Source organism: Festucalex cinctus, chromosome 5 (genome assembly GCF_051991245.1).
Source record: "Festucalex cinctus isolate MCC-2025b chromosome 5, RoL_Fcin_1.0, whole genome shotgun sequence".
NCBI classification, from domain to species: domain Eukaryota; kingdom Metazoa; phylum Chordata; class Actinopteri; order Syngnathiformes; family Syngnathidae; genus Festucalex; species Festucalex cinctus.
The window spans coordinates 30,871,084-30,883,830 of NC_135415.1; the positions used below are offsets into that span (position 1 = coordinate 30,871,084).

The 12,747-nt window shown below is 41.7% G+C and overlaps 2 long non-coding RNA genes across 2 annotated transcripts; one reads left to right on the forward strand and one right to left on the reverse strand.

Annotated features, from left to right (window-relative positions):
* The first annotated feature begins 1,985 nt into the window (after window positions 1-1,985).
* On the forward strand, window positions 1,986-3,369 carry LOC144019587 (uncharacterized). Its single transcript, XR_013283717.1, has 3 exons — window positions 1,986-2,397; window positions 2,767-2,853; window positions 2,935-3,369. It is a non-coding gene; the product is annotated as an uncharacterized LOC144019587 (long non-coding RNA).
* A 192-nt stretch (window positions 3,370-3,561) lies between these two features.
* On the reverse strand, window positions 3,562-4,927 carry LOC144019671 (uncharacterized). Its single transcript, XR_013283741.1, has 3 exons — window positions 4,672-4,927; window positions 3,999-4,231; window positions 3,562-3,726 (listed from the first exon to the last, which is right to left on the reverse strand). It is a non-coding gene; the product is annotated as an uncharacterized LOC144019671 (long non-coding RNA).
* Between the last annotated feature and the right edge of the window lie 7,820 nt (window positions 4,928-12,747).

Here is a 12,747-nt window from a genome sequence, read left to right on the forward strand (position 1 = left end):
TCCAGTCTGTCTCGTTTGGGACCTTGTTGCGGTTTTCTGGGCGTTCCGCCGGACACGGCTGCCACTAGTTGGCCTGAAAACGGGCACGTCTTGATTTTCGGGCAAGTCTGGTTGAGTGTGTTTGTAAATTTGGTAGACGCGCTACGCCTCGCTGGGAATTTGGCAATTTGCTAACAGAAAGTAGTCTCCATTTTAGACTCGGTAAAAGCAGGTCTAAATGGTAACGCAGGTGGTGATGATGTTTTTGTGGATTTCCATCCCATAACGATGCACAATGGTGCAAACGCCCTCTTATGCCCAATTCTACATGTGCAAAGTCTGGAAAAATACCAAAAGAAAACAGGGCCCCATGAATGAAGGCTTCCTGTTCAGACTTTTCGCATATGTTGCTTCGGTAGCTACAGCTGCCAACTTTCACCAATTTTATTGTTTTGTCTCGAACCTGATTTCATATACAATCCCGTCTTGTCGGATATTTGTCGTATATATGACACAAAAACAAACTTGGTAACGCTGGTTGAGTGTGTTTGTAAATTTGGTAGACGCGCTACGCCTTGCTGGGAATTTGGCAATTTGCTAACAGAAAGTAGACTCCATTTTAGACTCGGTAAAAGCAGGTCTAAATGGTAACGCAGGTGGTGATGATGTTTTTGTGGATTTCCATCCCATAATGATGCACAATGGTGTAAATGCCCAATTCTACATGTGCAAAGTCTGGAAAAATACCAAAAGAAAACAGGGCCCCATGAATGAAGGCTTCCTGTTCAGACTTTCGCATATGTTGCTTCGGTAGCTACAGCTGCCAACTTTCACCAATTTTATTGTTTTGTCTCGAACCTGATTTCATATACAATACAATATTTGTCGTATATATGACACAAACACCCGCTACACACGTTTGCGCACACATCAGAAACTATTTCATCTGTGCAACCACAACATTGAGAGAAGGGGGGGAAAAAGCAGCCCAGCTCCATCTCTAAGAAATCAGCAACTGTGAGATAATTCTGTAACTAATAAAGTGAAAGGGGGCGGGCTTTGATGGGAGAAGCTGAAAAGATATTTTATTTTTGTGTGTGTGTGTGGGATTTGCGATCTGTGATTCTATGGAGCTCGTTTTTTGCTCCCCTGCTGCTCGGCTCCGGCTGGGAGCCGGCCCCCCTCCGGCTAATGTTATGGAGAATCGGAGGAATTTTATGGCTGTCTTTTCCCTCAGACCCTTTTTTTTTTTTCTTTTGTTCCCCTTTGAAGAATGACTTTAGACGTTTTATTTACATATTTAACCGCGGATGAAAGAAGTGAAGGACGAGCGAGCAAAGCTCCTCAGGTTTTTTTTTTTTTTTAAGGGAATTTGATGAATACTGTAAAGCGGAGCTGGAGATGACGCGTTTTGTTCAAGATTTGGTATTCGACTGATATCAGAGTCCGCCGCCATGGTGACAATTTGAAAAGTGACCCATCGTGCTTTTTGAAGATAACAAATCTGTTTTTATGTACGTGATAATCGTGATCATCTTGCGGCCATTATTGGATGACTCGTTCCAGCATGTGAGGTTTGCGCAACATTTTTGGACATGTTTGCTTATTGTTGTTGGCATTGAAAAGGCCGTGTTGATGAAACGTGCGGGCGGGGTCGGCCTCTAATCTTCTCAACCAAGGCCCTCCTCTTCTCATTCAGAGTGCACAATGAGAAGAAACAACACACTCAGCTGGAGGTGCGACTGTTTGTTCGCATTGTCCAAAGATCCTGTTCTGCCTCCCGATCGCACACATTCAGCATTTAGCTCGGGATGATCCCACTTTTATCGACATCATCTGGTCTTTTCTCCCCTATTGCCACTCAACTATTTGAGGCTCAGATTGCAAAAGTGTTTGTTTGATCTCATCCCATATTTTTGGACTAGATTTTAAATGGATTTTGCGTCATACAATAAATGTATCTTGTGTGTCTGAAGTGTCGGCTTTAACTCATTTGCTCCCAATAGGTCGCTTGCACATCGTAATGCATCATGGGAGTTTTTCCTTCGGGCGCCATATTGGGTGTCCGCCGGTTCACAAGGTACACTCGCGAGTTACACGGTAGAGCTTATCAACCTGATGTAATTTTCGCAGTATTTTCACGATTTACCGGAAGATCAAAAACAACGATACAGGCAGAAGGTGTCTCTGTGTGGCGGGATTGATCCTAATTACGTCCTGACCAAGGGTGATTTTTTTTTTGACGGAGAAAGCTTGCTGGCCAAATGTGACGTCTCTGGACATCTTTCCCTACCTCGTGTTGACAACATGCTCCATAACACGCCAACAAATCCCTGGAGGCTTACAATTATTTTGTAAGCGGGTGGATACAGAGTGTAAACTTTAACATCGCATCAGAAGAAACGGTTGCTGTTGCACGTAAGTAAACCACATGGTGTTGGTAATTCTGCACACAAAAATGTTGATTTGTTCTCAGGCTTCCTGTTATCATTGTGTTTACATGCACAGCTCGGTTTACCTGATGTGGTTTTTCTAACAATTTTATAACAGGCAAATATGGCAGAGCGTATAAGAATAAAAAGTAACTATGCACAGCCTCCCCGTGGCTTAATTAAATTTAATGCTACCCTTTCACTAGTTACATGTTACTTAATCAACTTATTCTAAATGGTTAAGGTTAACCACTCTCAGAGGACGTATTTTTAGTTTCAGTTTCCAGTACAATAAAACGTGTTCATGTTAACTACTGAGCATACTGACAGCTTTTCTTATGATCTCACGGTTAAGGAGGCTGTCACAACACCCAATTTCTGTCTGGTGCCGGATGGCAACAATTCCCATCACTTGTCACGACAACACCAATAGTATTACCAGGTATGTATGGCTTTACTTTTTGTAGTTTCTTATTTAATTCTATGTTTCATATTTTCATTACAATGTTTGTAATATTTTCAGATTCAGGCACAGATGAGTTTAACTGGACGGACTTCTGCGACTTTGTGGTGTGGACAAAGTGTGATTGAGCGAGTCCACCCAGATCGCTCGTTTTGGCCAGCTGGAAAAGCCAGAGTTTTTTTTCCCCCAAAGTCCCCTCCTTACCTGAACTGCTCGGGAGAGCATTTACTAGATCAGCAGTGGACTTCCAGTGTTCCTGCTCAGCCGCTGTCACCTACCACTTGCTCATGTACTTCAAAGATGCGGAATAAAGTAGTTTTTTGTGCTGCAGCAGATTGTAAAATCAAATGATATCACTTGAAGTGTGCCAATCTAGACTGCCAAAAGGACAGTGGTTTTGTGACAAGTGTGAAACAAGGATTATTGGGAAAACTGTAACACAGTACTGGTACTTGTCTTACATTAAACAAATTTAAAAGAGAGCAACTTTTTCCTCTGTACATAGCATAATGAAAGTCATTGCGTACCCCATCAACATTACATCATACCGTCATCTCAGGATGGTAGGCACCTGTGCTAAAATAAACTACATTAATTAACAGTTCAATTTTTAACCCTGAAATAATAGAGATTTATGCCATTACTTTAAGAGGGACCATATTGCACATTGAGTCAAATCCTGTCATTTGTATTATGTATAGCTTTGTAAACAAACCCAACAATAGAATTTGTATAAACGCTGCCTTTATTAGCGCCAAACAAACAGTCGCATGTTGTCCTCCTCCAATGCTTTGATGCTCGCCTTCGTTTCCATCATGTCATTGGCAATCAAGTCGGTGTGGCATGAGATCCCTAAAGAAAAAAATAAAGAAAAAATCACAAAAAAAACACGGTACCAGTAATAGGTTTAATATAGTAAAGTAGTATAGTTTTTTTGTCAGTGTAAAAGAAATGTACACATTTGGTTGCATTTTTTAATGTATGAACATTGCTACAGGCAAATACTTATTTCTATAAACACTTCCAAATGTCTCTAAAATATAAGGTGCGTGTACACACACAAACAAACACATACATTCACTCATGCATACAATATATCATGTAATGAATTCTGAGTGGCATACCAGAGTCAATGATGTCAGCAGTACTTGAGGGTACAGGTTACTGGAGCCATCTGGCTGCATAACTGCAACAATCTCTCTGCCACTTCGAGTCGTCTTTTCTTTGCTTGTCTCTCCTGTGCACGTTCATATCTTGGCACCGACTGGGCTGAGACATAGATGTTGTAACTTGGGACCCAACTTTAATGTTGGAGCCCAGTCGGGATGATTGGACAGAAAAACGGGCGCAGGGCGACCTGTTAAAATAAACAAATATATAAACAAATAAAATATGGAAAGACTGGTTATTTTACCGCAGTAGGGTGGCCGTGAATAAGTTCTTTAGCATGATGTGTAGGCTACCGGGGGTCTGTTTTCTTGCATCACCCCCGGGGGTCTGTTTTCTTGCATCAGCCCCTTCTGTCTCTTTTTTTTCCAAGTTTACATTTTGCCACCAAAAAACATGTTATCGGCATTAAAAACCCAAGACTAATCAATCCAATTTCAGCAGTAAACACTTTGCACTGGCACTACTTGGGTGAAAATGTTCGATGTTAGCTTTCGGCTAACGTCCGCTAGCCAGCTTGTACTACCGAACTTGCTTGCTCATGAATCCAAAACATAAGCAACTTGCCCATATATGGGCGGTCGAAACGTTATTAATCCTCATGCATTAAATAAAGGTAAACACGCTTACCGCTCACAAAGTGATCGCTGCACACACGAGCCCAAAGTAACGACTTCCCTCCGGAGTCCGCACTCCTCTGTCTCCAGGCCCTGGTTCCTAATTATTTTCGGAATTCGGAAAAAAGACCGACCATTTTCCCCCTTGGCTTTGTTCGAACAGCCAACGATGCAGCAACAATGTACCATTTTAAACGCAGAAAACAAACGTGATAGATACGTGTTAGATCGAATCGCTACGTAAATGGAGGCCACCCAGCATGGCGACTACGAGAAATTCGAGGCGGAAGTGACGACATGTGCAAGCGACCTATAACGTGTAAATACGTTTTTTTTCATGTTGTAAGTGTCCGTAAGACGTATGTATACGTTTTCCTGTTTTTTTTTTTAATGCTAGAGCATACAGAAGGCTTTGATGCAGCCTCTCAATTGCAAAGAACGGTTGCAGAAATGGTAGTTATTACACAAACGGCCAGCAGGTGGCAGCAGAGCAAAGGAGATCAACCAGGGCCATCTTGAAAAAAAGCTCAATTACTTACAATTTGAAATAGATTTGTGAAAACTGATGAAACTTAGCTCTCTTCTAATGCTAATTGCTGCAAAACGGAAACAGATATAAACATACTTTTTTTTTTCCTGATGAAAGAAGAGACTTTAATGTTTCATGTTTTTATTTCAATGGAACACAATATTCTGTTGGCCTTGCAAAATCAGTCCAAATCCAGTAAAACAGCCGGGAGCAAACGGGATTGCAAAATGTGAAAATGGCGGCGAGCGAATGAGTTAATAGGAGCTCCAGATTTAGTAAAGGGTCAAATGTGTTGAGGAAATGCATGAGTCAAATGATGAAATATTAAAGGGAGGCGTGTCTACATCAAAGCTTGCCGTATTCACCCTCATGTGTTTTTAAATAGTTCAATAAACTCACTTATTAATGAGGGCTAATTTGTCCCACTCCCTTTTTGGCCAGTCTGCTTTGTTTCTCAAAGTTACATCACTCGCCTTCAATGGAAGGTTCAACCTTTGACCTCGGTCTTTGTGCCTTGCGCTTAATAAGAGGAAGTGACAGAGTTATTGTAACCTTGTAAGTGTTTATAGATTAGTGTAATTATGGTGACGGTGGGCCATGATAGGCTTGCCAAGAAAGCTCGTTTCAATGGCTCTCGTTTGTTACGAAGCCCAATTTGGTCGAAAACACTCTTTCATGGGGATAAAGAATGAAGAGAGGAGAGGAGGATATTAGGGTTGGAACGATAATCCAAACATCACGATACGATAATTATCACGATATCGCGGGGGCGTTGCCGATATTTAAAAAAGATCACAATTTTGTAAAAAAAAAAAGAGCTCATAATAAAAAACAAACAAACACAATATTCTGCTTTTGTACATAACAGCAATGCATATAAACCACCTACAATCTCTAATAGCAATATTGAGGCACTTAATTGGTAATGCAAGCACACATTGATCGCTAAACGTAGAAGGCCAAAACATCACTAATGAAGATTAAATTCCACTAATAAACTAGCCACTAGAGGGTGCTAGAACTGCACAAATGGAAAAACAACCTGACTTTTTTTTGAACAAATGTGTTCCTTTTAAATATTGTGAACATGACGACGACGATATTGCAGCAGTTTTAATATCGCGATATCACGATATTGCCCTTATCGTGACATCCCTAGAGGATATTCAAGGAATTTTGTCAATTTATGATTAAAAAAATAACTGAAGATGTTTGCAAGTGATGTGTGACTTTCCCCCCCCAAAGTCGCACAACGTAAGCGTGATTAACGGCCTTCACACGTGAACGAGGAGGAAAAAGTTATTTTTCGCGGCGACTACTTCGGTTGAAGGACACTGACGGCAATATTATTACCCAAGATCCTTGTGGGGGTACTTGAGTGTGAATTGTTAATCAGGAAGGTCTAATCCCTCTTTGAGTGGCCGTCCGGAATCAGCGCGTCAGGGGGAGACTCCCCACTGCTTCTGGCTCTGGAGGCGCCATTCAATAGCGCCGTCCTCCCGTCCCATTCCCACAGTCCGCTCACACTGTGCGGCCGAGCCACGCATGTCTGCGCGCACGCACACACATGTTCGCGCAACACATATCCTGCTCCATCCAAATTAGATTAGAGCCTTCCCTCTCTCCCCAGCGAGGCGCTGGTCTTTTCTCTGCCCTGGTCATTTATCCTTCCCTTTTGTCTCCGCTTGTGTAAAAGAGAAACAAATTCCCAAACACGTCTTCTTTTAAGAATTTGCCGGTTTGGAAAAGGATGATGAAGCAAGGGCGTCTTTAGTGGGCCTTAGGTGATGCGATAATATCATCATCCCTTTGGAGTGTCACTTCTCATGATGTGCGGCTGAGAGAAGGTCGGGTGGGAAGGAGGACGACGCCCGCATTGAGAACAAGAGCCGGCTGTGCTTAGCTGTGCGTCGTGTCAACCTGTTGGCGCGCGTCAGCGTCGAGCTGCTTCAGACGGAAGGAAGCGTTAAGGATCTCTTCATTATTTACTAGTGTTGTTCCGATACTGTTTTTTGGCTCCCGATACCGATACCCAGCTTTGCAGTATCGGCCGATACCGATACCGGACCGATACTTACGTGTTTTTTTTTCCCTCAACATGAAAAAGCTGTCCTGCCATTGGTTCAGAGCATTCAAGGGCCAATAGGATAAGGTTTTTTCGGGCCCGATACCGATACGAATTATTAGTAGTGAAGGATGCCGATAACCGATATTTGGAGCCGATATTCAATTTCACTAAAAAGGGACATCAAAATTTGGAAAAAATACAAACTCCAGCTCTTATCTTTTTATTTATTTATTTATTTATTTATTTATTTATTTATTTATGTATTTATTTATTTATTTTAAAGCATACGTTTATTGAGCAACTTTTAGGGTTAGTAAAATATTCTTAAGTTTTTTTTTTTAAATTCAAAATCTTAGTCAATAGACAAGTTCTGGGATCTCCCAGGTGCAGTAGCATGCTTTCAAAAGTTAAATAAAAACAAAGAATTATTTTCTACACAAAATCAAAGTCTATCAAAATATCCAAAGTATTAAATTTTTACTTATCTTAGTTTTCATTTCAATCAAAAACAGAAGGTGCAGAGTTCCCAGGGTCGACAAAAATGAAAATAAAAACGTTTTTTTTTTCAATTTACATTTAAATTAGTTCCCTGAAGTTAACACTTAAAAAAAATTGATCTATTATCGGCCATATGATTCTTAAAAATGGCCGATGCCGATATTTCTCAAAATGCTGAATATCGGCGCCGATAATCGGTCTATCCCTACCATGCAGTGAACATGTCACATATCAGTGAATTTTGTGCACGAGCAAGACACAAGATGCTGCATCCAAAATTCTATATTAGCGTTGGAATTAATAGTATCGGCATGTTACTTGTGAGTAGTCACCGATACCACTGTTTTTATGCAGTATCGGCACCTCTGCCGATATCAGTATCGGAACAACACTATTATTTACGCTGTCCAACGTACCTGTAATGGACGCTGACACATATAGACAAAATCAAGGTTTCAACTGAAGAGGTCTTTTGTAAAAAAAAAAAAAAAAAAGCCCTGGTGGAAGACCCCCGCCGCCCCCTCCCCAATGCTTCTATGTGCAGCCAAAGCTATCCCAAAAAAAGCAGCAAATTGAGATCAAAGTGAAATTAAAGCTGACTCGTTCAAAGCAAGATAAAAATGTGTGAGCCTGCAGCAATATTTTCTCTATTGATTTCCTCCCATGCTTGCGCTCGGTGGGACTGTGCCGTGCTGAGCGTCGGCGCGGAGACTCCGAGGCTGCTGCGGGGAAACCGGAAATGGCTATCAATACGGACAGAAAAAAAAACTGACAGCTGATCCGGTGCAGCGGCTGAGATCGAAGCGATTTGGTCGTTTTTCGTCGATATCAAGTGATGGACTTTCAATCATGGGAACGATATTCTTGCGTGGGTTTGTCATTGTGTTCACAGGTGAATGGAAGTCATTTTGAAGGACAGTACATGTAACGAACCGACTACCGTCGGTGAAAAAGTGGATCCCAGAAAATGTAGGCCCAGACAGGAAAATACAATTGAGATGAGGTTTATTCACAAAGCCACCAAACGCAAAACGCTGGCCCAGATGCCAGGAGAAAAAAACAACATAAAGCGCGAGTACAATACTCGGAAAAGTTAATAACAAAAAACACTTGCAAAAGGCAAGGAGAAACAGGGGTTAACAAAAAATACTTACAACGCAAGCTAGTTCTATCGAATCACAATAACACACACTACGATCTAACTATATACAAAACAGAAAGCGCCGTGGCAGATACACGTGGAAAAATACTAACTTATCAAATCAAAACAAGACTAGAAAGATTCAGGAAAAAGGTCTAGAAAACGTCTTGAGCAAGGACTGCGTGCAAAAAATAATCCGACAATGTCGAGCCGGGAGTCCTTTTAAAGACCTCTTGATTGCGGTAACGCGCCTCAGGTGTGGCGCAGGTGGACACGCCCCCTTCACTCGCCCACTGAAAAAAAACACACATACTGAGAGCAGGATCATGACAATACACCTCTCTGAAGTTTATTTACATTTTTCCACAGGTATGCTTTCATGCTGCACAAAGACGCAGGCGCGTTTCACGATTCTCAGCCTAACCAGCAGATAATACGCACATTGGATAGTTGACAGCCTTTCATTAGAGAAGAAAGCTTCCTCAAATGACCAGTGACAAAACACAATAGCAAATTTTGACCGCATGCACAGTGGAACTTCGGAGTTCGAACGTCGCGGCACTCGTACAAATCGCACTTCGACCAAAAAAACTCCGAAAAAAAAAATCCCTCGGATTTTGACCTCATTTTCGGAATCTGAACACCCAACCAAAGTCGAGTTTACCTTGAAAGAGTAGCCGAACGAAGCCGAGCGATGGCGAACGCGCACATCGCAGTTGTCGAGACGATCGGTGCTGCTGATTTTGAGTCCGAGCGTGAACACTCCAGGGGGCGCTCCGTACATTCGCGACGCCGTCAATTTTCTTCGCCATGGGCCCAAAAAAAAAAAGACAAAAGTGCCAGTGGCGGCAAAGAAAAACAGAAAGTGCTACGCAGCGCAGTGGATTTAAGGAAGGAGATAACTACCGGGACTACTTCAGGAAATACTAGCGCGAAGACCCCAATTAGCTGTTCAACAATATGCCTGACGTTAACCAGCAAAGAAACAGTTGAACAGTATGCGGAATGTAAAATACATGAAATCAGCACATTAATATAGCAATGAGGCTCCGTACATTTGCGAGTGCGATTTTTCATCCACTGATGCCGTCACACCACAACAAAAAAGTTTAAATACTGTATAGGGTGTACATTTTATTTTTTTTTAAATAAAGGGAAATTAAATTAAATTAGAAATAAATTAAAATAGAAATGTTCTGTTCTGGAAGCTTGGGAACGGATTAATTGTATTTACATTATTTCCTATGGGGGAAAATGTTTCGGGGAGTGAACAAATCGGACTTTAAAGACTTCACAGGACCGAATTATGTTCAAACTGCGAGGTAGCACTTGTAAACGTAGTCAGTAAAACCTGAACATGACGAGAACCCGATTGTTTGTCATCCTGATGTCATTTTCCTTCGGGATCTTTGCACATTCTTGCACATCAATCTTCATCCGCAGAAGAACAATGAAACAGAAATCTGGAATGTCTGTCTGCCGACACTGGGGGCTACAACCAATGACAAAAAAGGAACTTTCTTTTGTTTTGCGCATCCAGAACGCATTCCGGGTTGCAATTGCATCTCCGTCCTGCTCTCCTCAGCTTGCTGTTGTGAGCTTTGTAACACCCGGCTGAGCTGAAAGGAACCCGAGGAATTCCTTGGGCTCAAATATCAAAACAGCACTAAATAACTTGTCATTCTCATCCCTCACAACGCAGTTCGTTAGTGACGTTCGTGCATGCGGGTCAAATGTTGTGACTTGCTTAACTTGAAAAGATATCAAAAGTAATGTGGGGGAAAATATCAAGTCAAATAAGAGTCGTCATTTATAAGTGTAAAAAAAATAACGCTGGAAAAAAGTACAATGCTCGCCACATAATTTCCGGGAGGAAAAACATTTTTCTTTCACAAATGAAAGTTCTTGTCAAAGCAAAGCGACAGCTGCTGGTAACCCAGTTGGAGAATGTGCTGGTGGTGTTTTCTTCCCGATCACGCTTTCATTGCAAGTGCAACGGCGCTTTGACTTCTTTGTATGTGGTGATCAAGACGCGTCCCAGACACAGATACCCAACTTAATACTAGCAAGTGATTCCACATCGCGTCTCTGTGCTTCCTGAGTGATCAAATGAGGAACGTTTGACATGCTGAAGAAAGGGAAGCCACTTAGACAGAACTAAACTTGTCCCAAACTGAGCCGCTTGGCGTGCAACTTCATTACATCCTGATTTTGATACACTTGAATCAAACGGGACGAAATCATTGGGGAATGAGACGTTTCCCGTTTTACCAAATAACTCGTGAAAGTAATAACACTTTGTCTCTATCGCGTTGTATTGCGCGTGTTAACTTTGTGTGTGGGTGAGGCCTACAGGTGGTATCAGTGTTGGGAAAGTTCATTTTCCACGCAAAACTAATTCAAGGTTTAGTTATCTAGTTCAGTTCATAGTTCATAATTGACATTTTTTGTAACTAAGTTCATTGGTCCAAAAATGAACAAGTTCATTTTTGTTTACTTCACTTAAAAGAACAATGAGCAATAAGCTCTTTCACAGAAACAATCACGAAGCAAAAAAATTGCATTATGTTCAATTCACGTTTGCCCAAAATATGAACAAGTTTGTGAGCTCTCGTTCAGATACAACACTGGGTGATATGATGCCATATAGTCTTTTGGTTTTAACTCATTTACTCCTAATAACGTATAAATACGTTTTTTAAATGTTGTAAGCGTCCCAAAGACGTATTTATACGTTGTTGTTTTTTTGTTTTGTTTTTATGCTAGAGCATACAGAAGGCTTTGATGCAGCCTCTCAACTGCAAAGAACGGTTGCAGAAATGGTAGTTATTACACAAACGGCCAGCAGGTGGCAGCAGAGCAAAGGAGATCAACCAGGGCCATGTAGAGAAAAAAAGCTCAATTACTTACAATTTTAAATAGATTTGTGAAAACTGATGAAACTTAGCTCTCTTCTAATGCTAATTGCTGCAAAACAGAAATAAATAGAAAAATACATTTTTTTCCTGATGAAAGAAGAGACTTTAATCTTTCTTTTGATAGGTTCCATGATTTTATAGCAATTGAACACAATATTCTGTGGGCCTTGCAAAATCAGTCAAAATCCAGTAAAACAGCCGGGAGCGAACGGGATTGCGAAATGTGAAAATGGCGGCCAGTGAATGAGTTGATTAAAAAAAAAAACCACACACACACACACACAAAACAAAACAAAAAACACGCTGTCTACGCCCAGGAACACCAGCTGATAAGAGGGCACGTCACAACTGTCAGTTTGACAGCTTCTCAGGAAGCCGTCGACGCCGAAACTAGTCAAGGTAAAACATAGATGGATCTGAGATTACCCTTCCAACCTTATGGTGGAGAGAATGAAAATGAAACACGCTCGCTGGTGACGATGTGCTTCATGTTGCCGGGCTCACCCGCACGTCCATGTTCATATCAGAAGGATTGCAGCAGCAACATGAAAGGGATTCACCAAAAGCTGTGAATGGAAGTGTCCTGAACCTGAAATATCATCTTATATATGTCAAAACCAAAGAGGGAGAAGTGGTGAAAGCAAACAACTCAAATTGCTCTGGTTGACTGAAGAATCGTGCACGGTCGTGACAGCACTTCCTATTTCTAATTGTAGTATTGGCTCAGTTCCAGAGGAGATCTGGGGCCAGCGGAATTGGTGTTGACTTCCACTCCTGCGACCCCGCTTGAACCACTGAGAGCTGTCAGTTCTCGCCCTGTTTCGACAACACCACGCGGACATCAACAGCTTGTGACGCCCAAAACAGCCCTGACGACATCATCATCATCCCTTTGGTCTTCCTCTGCGGGCAAACGGGAACGGCGTCACATCATC